We start from the raw sequence: 11,074 nt of genomic DNA on the forward strand, positions 1-11,074 counted from the left end.
TGTTCAATTCTCATTATTGTGACACTGTGAGACAGCCCATTTATATCATTGTGCTCATATATCGATATATGTTGATTAATGTGATGGATGACAGTTGTATATATGTAAAATATTGTACATTGTAATATAAAACAAAGACTAACCCCACCCTTTCAAAAAAAAACATTCCACAAATATAAAACTCAAAACACCACAACATACCATTTCATTAAAATAAATAAATAAATTAGTCTACCGTGAAGGGCAATTTAGATTTCCAATCGACTAGTGCGGCTTCGAAGAAAGTCCCAGCCTTGTGATTACAATTGAAAACGATTGATAGCGATCTTTCCCTTTCTGGCTGCGCGTGACAACTGTACATCGTCTGGACGGCAAACGAGCAATTTCCCAACTATTTCCTGTGGCACACAATTCACGGGGTCCATCGCCGCGTGGTTTCTCGGCAAGCCCGCCTTCGATTCTCTATTATATAACAAACGCTCCCCATTTCACAATAATTCAAGCTTTAACCCTCTGCCTGCGTTCAATACACCATTGGGGTTCCAAATTGGGGCTTCGGCATTCACAATAATGGTTGAATTCGAGGATTTCCTGCCCATTATGGCGGAGAAATTGGGAGAGCGCGATTTCATGGCGGAGCTCTGTAATGGCTTCCGTCTTTTGGCAGATCCCCAGTTGGGCTTGATAACTTTGGAGAGCCTGAAGAGGAATTCAGGTCTGTTAGGGTTGGATTCCCTGACGGATTCAGAGCTGCGGGCGATGATGAGCGAAGGGGATTTAGACGGCGACGGGGCTCTGAATGAACATGAATTCTGCGTTCTAATGATCAGACTCAGCCCTTCTTTCATGGCTGAAGCAGAGCAATGGCTTAACAATGCTCTGGTAAATGATTTCGAAGAAATCATAACCCAAAAGTAGTTCATGTATTTGTAGTTCTGACAGGTGAAAAGAAATTCAGGTATTCATTGAGGTGTCTGTAACAGATCTGGTTTAGCAACATGGCTTCCAGTTTATATGGATAAATGTATCAAATTTGCTCTGTGAATTATGGAAATAACGTTATATGATGATATGTTTTCTAATATAGCTATTAGCTTTATTTTGTTCAATGATATTTAATTTTAACATGCTTTTTGGAAACATTTGGTCACTGACAACTATTCTGCAGTGACAGTGTACAGCATACACATAAGCTTTGTCATAATGGATGGTAAAAATATACACAAGCTTTTTCATAATGGATGATTAAAAAAACAATGCATAACCTCACAGTCGATCATTAAAAATTAGATGTCCAGCTCCAAAATAGATGGAGAACAGTTGGTATTTGGTTAAATACCTTTATTGAATATATTTCAAAATGGTTTACAAACCATCCAAAAGTATCTTGTACCAGAGAATATATATAATAGGAGTATATATATGAATATATAAAGGGGTATATATTTTTTCAAAGACCAGGAAAAGTATAGGAAAAGAATAGAAAATTTTGGAGGCATTTTGATGAAATTTTTGGAAGTTATTTTCGGTGTTAAGAGAGATTTTTGGAAGTTATTTTCAGTGTTCAGAGGGATTTTTAGATGGTGTTGAATTTATTTTAATCATAAAAAATATTCAGACATTTTTATGATTAGCTGTTTTGAAAAAAAATTGGGTACCCAAGATTTCTTGCCAGTGGATGGGGAAAGAGTTGGATCTGGAAGAAAAAGTATTACATTGAGGAATTCAACCCTTCCGTGTGAAACAGGACAGTGGAAAAGGCCTAAAGAAAATTGGGAAGAACTGGTATGTGTGAAACAGGACTGTGGAAAAGGCCTAAAGAAGCGGGGAAGAACCGGTATGTATATTTTGCATGTCTGGGACAGTGGAATTAGAAAAACATTTCATCTTGGAATGTGATGCATTTAAAGACATCAGATAAAATTATGGGAATATATTAGCATCAGAGTCTTGACATTATCTTTTTAACTAAAAGATTGTTGGAAGATTAAGCTAACACATATCAATTTAAATAAAAAAAAAATTGAATAGTAAAAAACGAAAACTCAAAAAACTAATAATTCCTTAAACTATTTTTAGTCTCGTAAATATTAAAATATCATTTTATTTCATTTCAATTCATTTCCACGATTAAAAACAATTTAAACCCTTGATATCTCTGTAAAATCTTGCGTTGCCTTGGCAAAATCCTTTATTAATTCTGTGGCTTCCTCCACTGAAAGCCCAAACCTCTCTTGGAATATTCATCATGATCCCTCTGGTTTATGTTAACGCCTTTCCTAACTTTTTTCAACAAGATTTTTTTATTTCTTTTGATAAAGTTTTCAACCTAAGTGGCATTCTTAACTCTTTTAATTTTAATTCTTTTAAATTTTTTAATCACTTGAATGATAGAAAATCCATTTTCTCTCCTTATAATAATAATATTATCAACTCCGCTTATAATACTATGATCCCCTCCATCAATTTTAAGGCCTCTCAAGATGTTGTTTCTATGGAGTTTTTAATAATAATAATGATCAAATTATTTTTAAATTTAATAATCAAATTAATTCTATTTTTAATGCTTTTATTAATTATCATATTAATTCTTAAATTAATACGATATTAATTTTTTGATTTGTCATAAGCCTAATTCTTTTCTTATCTCTGCATCCTTCTCCTTTCTGCTTTAGGCCCCTTTCTGTAGTGAACCTCTCCTCCTTTAATCTTGATCCCTCCTCCCTTCATCTCTTGGAAAAAGGGTTCAATTTTTCCATAGCTCCTCATCGTATCCCTATAGAAGAAATTATGTGTTCCATTGAGCTTACGTGTCATAACCTTCCGTCTCATATGGTTGAAGAAATTCATCAAGAATGTGGCAGAGTTCTAATGAAGGCAAAACCTCCCAAGCCCAATTTATCCAAAGATGAATTCCAAGCCATTAAGCATCTTAATGATAACCCTGACATCCTTATCCTTAAGGCTGATAAAGGTAATGTGACTGTCATCATGGACTCTTCTAACTATGAAGCTAAGTTACTTGATCTTCTATCTTCTAGTTCCTATAAAATCCTTCCCAAAAACCCCATCAATTCCATCACCCATCTCGTCACTAAAGCCATTAAATCTTCTTCTTTATATCCCTCCATTCAACAATGCCTTATTCCCCATACTCCCCAAACTCCCAAAATCTATGGGATCCCAAAGATCCACAGCAAGGGGTCCCCCTTTAGACCCATTGTTAGTGCCATCAGAGCTCCTACCCATGCTCTTAACCGGTTCCTAGCCTCTAAGCTTCAACAATTCGTTGGATCCTCCCCCTCTTTCATTAAATATTCCTTTGATTTTATTCTTAAAACCAAAGACATGCGCCTTGATGATAATGACCTCTTAGTTAGCTTTGATGTTGTCTCTCTCTTCACTAAAATCCCAGTTCCTGAGGCCCTTGATATTATCTCCAAACTTGTTGATCTTGAAACTCTCAACCTTGTTAAGCTTTGCCTCTCATCTACATTATTTTCTTTTAAAGGCACCATTTATGAGCAAACCGAAGGTACAACAATGGGGTCTTCCCTTTCTCTTGTTGTTGCTAACATCTTTATGGAATTCTTTGAAGCCAAAGCTCTCGACTCTTGGCATAAAAAACTAAAGTGTTGGTTCTAGTTTGTCGATGACACTTTTGTCATTTGGCAACATGGGAGGGTCGTACTTGATGACTTTCACTCTCATCTTAACAACATTTTCCCTCATATTCAATTTACCATGGAGATTGAATCTAACAGATCACTTCCCTTCCTTGATGTCCTTGTCTCCCGACAACCTGATGGTTCTCTATCCCATCAATTCTATAGAAAGAAGACCCACATTGATCGGTATCTTCATGCCCTTTCTCACCATCACCCTTCCCAGAAATCTAGTGTTCTCAAATCTCTCATTTCTTGAGCCCTTAAAATATCTGTTCCTCAATTCCTTCCCTCAAAAAAGGCCCATCTTTTCCAAGATTTTAGAGCCAATGGCTACACCCCTTCTCAAATTCGTAAAGCCTTTCAGGTTGTCTCCAATCCCAAATCTCGGTCTGCTCCCCCCTCTCCTCCCCTAGGTTAGGTCTCTCTTCCTTATATTAAAGGGACCACTAACCTCATTTCTAAAATCTTATCAAAAGAGAATATTAAAACCACCTTTAAACCTCATAGAACTCTAAGGCAGATGTTTAGGTCAACCAAAGATAAGTCTTACCCCATGTCATGTTCTGGTGTTTACCAAATTCCCTGCTCATGCGGGAAATCTTATATTGGTCAAATTGGTCATCCCTTCAAAGCTCACTTGAAGGAACATATGGCTGATACTAACCATCTTCATTTATCTAAGTCAACCATTTCTGAACATTCCTTCAATTCCAAACATCTTGTTTTCTTTGATCAATCCAAAATCCTAGCTCGTGTTCCTTTTCACAACACTCGCATTATCAGGGAAGCTCTTGAAATATAGAAGCACCCTGATAATTTCAATAGGGAAGATGGATTCAAATTAAGCCAATCCTGGAAGCCTATTATCCATCATCTTTCTCGATCCTGGTTTGTTTATCTGAATTGTTTATTCTCCCTGGATATTTATTTCATTTGTTCAATTTTATATAAATTATTTTATTGATTTTATTAATTTATTTTATTACTTAATGATTATTTGTCATTTAAAATCTTTCTTGCCCCCTTAGGATAACACCTAATTTCTAATGTTAACAGTGGTGTCCCGGTGATGACTTTACTTGGACAACTAATGAATTTCTCATTGGAATCTGGTGACTTTTTTCAAACAAAATTTCTCATTGGAATTCATGATTTTCTTTTTTGGAAAAATATGTGGGAGAGTTTGAACAGTTTTTTGAATAAATCCCACTTGTTAAGGGTATAAATAGGATGTCTTTACAAATTTGACAGAATGCATGGTAGTTCAAAGGAATGATAAAATTTGGAAGTTCAAGAACTATACACAGGTTCTGTTAAGCCAAGTTGTGTATACACGCGAGTTTAGCAAAGCAAAGTAGCATATGGTTTTTGCACCATTGTATTCTAAATACCAAGGGTCCTTACCATGGTATTGGCCCATAGTAATGAGCACATCAATGGATATTGATCTGTCAAAGATTACCACCGACACTAGTATAGTTTTGACCCGTGGTATTGGATAAGGGCTAAACTATATAAAGAGGTGAAGATCAAAGTGTTATGTGGGTAAGTGATGGAAATCTTATGAAGAGTTAGATCAAAAGAAAATATGCATGTTATGAGTTTTTGATGCTTTGCTTGATCTAAACTAAGTATGCACTTGAGAGTTTGATGATGGATGAGATCAAATAGATCTGAAATAATTATGCACCAAAGAATACAATGATGGATCAGGATCATGAGACCTGAAATGACTTTTCATTGTATGATTTGCTCATGGATTGACTAAATCCAAGTACTGACACATGTTTTTATCTCTGAATATTATGATCAGGGTCTTTCTAAAGTTCTGAAGAGCTGCACAATTTTAGGTCAAAATTTGCAGATCTATACGTTGGTTGGTCTCGGGAAAAGCAATTATACACGTCAGTTCGCTTCTTCAAAGTTGCGTATATAAAGTAAAGGGTTTATGTTCATAAATGAATGATCAACCTGATCAATGTTGTTGCTTCTCTGATGTCTGTCAATGATGTCCTCATGATTGATCCGAGTTGAGTGATAATGTCTGAAGTAGAACTGATTGAATGATGAAGTTGAAATTGGTTATTACTTGATTGAAGAATGTTAAGATTACTTTTTTATTGTGATTGAATATCAGAGACAGTTCTGTGATTGGTTCAGAGTGTTGCAGTAGATCTGAGTATGATTTAGTGTTATTTTTCAGAATTGCAGTGGTCAAGTTTTCAGTTTTCAGTATATTAAGATCTGTACGCAGGTTTCTCTACAAAAAAATGTGTATGCACGTGGGTTGCCTTAAGTGAAGTAGCATATACATTTTGAAAGATGGATGATTAGGATTTGCAGTAACAAAATATGGTTTCTGTGATATGCAGTATGATGTTTGATACAATGATCTAACTGTTCCAGTTGATTGGTTGAGTTTTGATTAATTGGTTGGGTTTTGGTGATTGATTGATCCTTTTGTGTCAAAGATTGATGATTGTGTTACAATTATGAGTTACAATTTGATTATTGATATTGAACTTTAGTGTTGATAATGGGTCTAGTTTGAAAATTTGATGAAATGTGGCCTACAAGTTATGATGTGTTGTAGCAGGGGGGTCCAGTGAAATTTATGAAACGTGGTCCATGAATGTTGCTGAGGGTTGGAGCCTTCAGTGAGGAAGTCGAAGCTTCCTGTCAGTAGTAGATTGTAATCAGATCAGGGGGTTGGAGCTCCCTTTCAGTAGGAGTTGGAGAACGAGCGAAGGTTGTAGCCTTCTGCAGGTGGGTGCATGCGTAATGGAATGAGTCTACACCAGTGCAAGATTGTAAAAGTCTTTTTCTTTATATTAAAAAGAAGACAGAGCCGGTAGTAGCAGGTGGTTTTTTCCCGCATTGGGTTTCCACCTTAAGTCCTGGTGTTCATGTGTGTTGTTTATGTGTAATGGCTTAATTTGTTCTTACAACACATGGTATTGTTTATCTAATGTTTCATAACGTACTGATGCACTGGTTGGACAATATATGATGAATTAACTTAAACATAAGTCTACTGGATGTACACTAGTACACACGTGGGTTCCTTTCAATAAGCTGCATATATAAATTAGAATATGAAAAGAAAAAATTATTGATTTAAAAATACTGATTCACCCCCCCTCTCAGTGTTTTTCCCAACAATTGGTATCAGATCAGGTTCTTTGGCAGAAGCTTAATTGCTTAGCAGCGAGACAACATTTTGTGTTCTTGTTTTATGTTTTGGTAGAAGTTTGATGAAGTACACACATATGCACTAATAAGAAGAAGAAGAAAAATAAGCTAACAAGAAAAGTAAAAAGACTCCACAAATTGTTATCAAGTAACGAAGAATCACACTACACTACTTTGCCCTAAATTCTTCAACATGTGTTTGGGAAGTTGATATGATAATGATCTCAAATATGAAAACCCACTGTGATTGGGTGATTTATGTAAGCTTTTGGTGATAGGACAAGTTCTACGAGTCATGGAGTCATGTACTTTATTGTACATCTGTAAAAAAATCCGGCATGTGCTAAGGGGAAAATGATTAGAGAATTCAACATGTGTTCAGGGGGAGCATCGTCAGTATTCATATTCAGCAGTTCAAATATGGAATTCATCATCCAACATTGGTAAACCCTTTGCCCTTGATATCAAAGGGGGAGAGTAGCTTGGTGTTTGGAGAGTAGTTTGATGTTTTGAAAATCTTGGTGCTTGGCTTGATGTATTTACATGTCATGGTGACCAAACACCAAAGTGGTTTCCATCAAGTCCAAAGAGGGAGATTGTTGGCATTATGAATTAGGTGTTGTCCTTGATGAAAACCTATTTGATGAATGAAATCCTACTTGATAAGTTGTCTCTTGATGAAAATCCGCTTGTTAAAGGTATAAACATGATGTGTTTACAGATGTGATAGAATGCATGACAGTTCATAAGAATGATAAAGTTGGAAGTCTAAGAACTATATGCGGGTTCTATTAAGCCAAGTCACATATACACGCAAGTTTAGTAAAGAAAAGTAGCGTGTGGTTTTTGCAGCATGGTATTCTAAATATTAGGGATCCTTACCATGGTATTGGCCCATAGTAATGAGCACGTCAACAGATATTGATCCCGTCAAAAATTACCACCGACACTAGTATAGTTTTGACCTGTGGTATTGGATAAGGGATACACTATATAAAGAGGTGAAGATCAAAGTGTTATGTGGGTAAGTGATGGAAATTTTATGAAGAGTTAGATCAAAAGAAAATATGCATGTTATGAGTTTTTGATGCTTTTCTTGATCTAAAATAAGTATGCACCTGAGAGTTTGATGATGGATGAGATCCAATAGATTTGAAATAATTATGCACCAAAGAATACAATGATGGATCATGATCATGAGACCTGAAATGAATTTTCATTATATGATCTGATCATGGATTGGCTAGATCTAAGTATTGACGCATGTTTTTATCTCTGAATATTATGATCTGGGTCTTTCTGAAGTTCTGAAGAGCTGCACAATTTTAGGTCAAAATTTGCAGATCTATATGCTGGTTGGTCTCAGGAAAAGTGCATATACACGTGGGTTCGCTTCTTCAAATTCACGTATATAAAGTAAAGGGTTTATGCTCATAAATGACTGATCAACCGGATTAGTGTTGTTGCTTCTCTGTTGTCTGTCAATGATGTCCTCATGATTGATCTTGGTTGAGTGATAATGTCTGAAGTAGAACTGATTGAATGATGAAGTTGAATTTGGTTATTGATTGATTGAAGAATGTTAATATTACTTGTTGATTGTGATTAAAGATCAAAGACAGTTTTTTGATTGGTTCAGAGTGTTGCAGTAGATCTAAGTATGATTCAATGTTCTTTTTCAGAATTGTGGTGGTCAAGTTTTTAGTTTTCTGTATATTAAGATCTGTACGCGGGTTTCTCTATAGAAAAGCGCGTATGCATGTGGGTTTCCTTAAGTGAAGTAGCGTATACATTTTGAAAGATGGATGATTAGGATGTGTAGTAACAGAATATGGTTTCTATGATATGCAATATGATGTTTGATACATTGATCTGATTGTTCCAGTTGATTGGTTGAATTTTGATTAATTGATTGGGTTTTAGTGATTGATTGATTCAGTTGTGTAAGAGATTGATGATTGTGTTACAATGATGAGTTACAGTTTGATTATTGATATTGAGCTTAAGTGTTGATAATGGGTCCAGTTTGAAAATTTGATTAAATGTGGCCTACAAGTTATGATGTGTTGTAGCAGGTGGATGCAGTGTGAAAATTTATGAAACATGGTCCATGAATGTTGCTGAGGGTTGGAGCCTTCAGTGAGGAAATCGAAGCTTCCTGTCAGTAGTAGCTGGTAATCATATTAGGGGGTTGGAGATCCCTTCCAGTAGGAGTTGGAGAACGAGCAAAGGTTGTAGCTTTTTGCAGGTGGGTGCCTGCGTATTGCAATGAGTCTGCACCAGTGCAAGATTGTAAAAAGCTTTTTCTTTATATTAAAAAGAAGACAAAGACGACAACAGCAGGTGATTTTTTCCCGCATTAGGTTTCCACCTTAAATCATGGTTTTCATGTGTGTTGCTTATGTGTGATGGCTTATTTTGTTCTTACAGCACATGGTTACTGTTTATCTAATGTTTAATAAAGTATTGATGCACTGGATGAAGACAAACATATGATGAATTAACTGAAACATAAGTCTACTAGATGTACGCTAGTACACACGCGAGTTCCTTTCAACAAAGTCGCATATAGAAATCAAAATATGAAAAGAAAAAGTTATTGATTTAAAAATACTTATTCACACCCCCCCCCCTTCTCAGTATTTTTCCCAACAAACACCTATTTTTTTGCCATGCTAATAAAATCATCACTTAGTTAGACATCTCTTATTTTTACACCAAAAGTGTTTCGTGAACCGAGTTCGGTTGGGCAAACCAGGTTATGATGTCACAGTGAAAATGTGATGTCCCACTGCTTTTTGCGCTACCCACAACCATCAAATTCGTTCGACAGCCATCGAGATCGCACTAGCCGTTCATTCCAGTAATATGTTGAAAATTGTCAATTGGTGGTTGCAAGGTCCAATCTCATAGAGTCATTCAATTTGCAGACTAATATGAAAGAGTTTAAGCGAAATGAATCAAATAAATGGCAGAAACATAATCGCATACGAGTAAGCACGAAAATGATCCCTAAGTTGGTCATTGATGTCGTTCAAAGAAAAACTGAAATTGATATTAGATTTGTCTGGTGCGAAGGTGACGACACTTCAGTTGCAGAAGCGCCTTATTCTTCTCTGCTTCCCATTAAACATCTAAACATTTTTATAAGATTTTCTATATTTTTGGATATTCACTTTCTACCAATCGCTTAATAATTATTCATAATCAAATTAAAACAATTATATAATTTTAATAATTATTTACAATTAAATTAAAACAATTATATAATTTAAATAGCTAGTAAACACACATAACTATTAATTTATAATAAACATTTAGAGACTTATATTATGATACATCTTAAAATAAAAAATTAAAAAATTAAAAAACTCAAAATTTAATTTAATTATAATTTTATTTTAAATTATTATTAAAAATTATAAAAAAATTGATATATAAATTAAACATATAGGTGCAGTCTAACCTATAGAGGAAATGGGGATTTTCACGATTTTTTTTGGTTAATTGTAACAAAATCCGACAGAGATATTTAAAAACTCTAGTTTAAGTTGTTTAATCTATAGATTTCAATTAAAAGATAGGAAGACACAAAATGTTAACGAATGGATCTCGCAACTCTTAGGTGAGAGAACCTAAGGCTATCAAATAGTGTTGCTTTCTTCATTGATTAATCAAATAATCAATACATATCTTATAGAGTTACATTCAAATGGGGAGATCAAACAAACGCCTAAAAAATAGGATCTAAGTCCTAAATACAAACAAAATTAAAACAACCTAACAAATATGTTCTCCATTATTTTCAAGTCTTCCCCTTAATGGAGAAATGATTTCTTTTCACACCTAATATCTCCCTAAACAACTCAAATTTCATCTTCCCAAGAGGCTTGGTGAAAATTTCAACAACATTTTCACAAGTATTACAATATTCAAGAGAAATACCTTTGGATTGTATTTTCTCTCTAACAAAATGAAACTGAGCATCAACATGTTGTGTTCTTGCATGATAAATTAGATTATTTTCCAACTTTATTGAGCTTTGGTTATCACATCTGATCATTCTAGCCTTATTTTATTCTTCTCCAAATCTTGAAGAACTATCCTCAACCAAATTACTTCACAATTTGTTTCACAAAAAGCTTTATACTCTACCTCAATGGATGACAAAAATACAGTAAGTTGTTTCTCACTACTCCATGAAACAATCTTGG

At 34.9% G+C, this 11,074-nt stretch overlaps 1 pseudogene; it reads left to right on the forward strand.

The window, feature by feature from the left end:
• Positions 1-480: 480 nt before the first annotated feature.
• Positions 481-1,109, forward strand: LOC149242380 (calcium-binding protein KIC pseudogene; annotated as a pseudogene).
• Positions 1,110-11,074: the final 9,965 nt, after the last annotated feature.

This window comes from Pinus tabuliformis, chromosome 8, assembly GCF_031772625.1.
Source record: "Pinus tabuliformis cultivar Carrire ecotype Pingquan chromosome 8, CPIR1, whole genome shotgun sequence".
Classification (NCBI taxonomy): Eukaryota; Viridiplantae; Streptophyta; class Pinopsida; order Pinales; family Pinaceae; genus Pinus; species Pinus tabuliformis.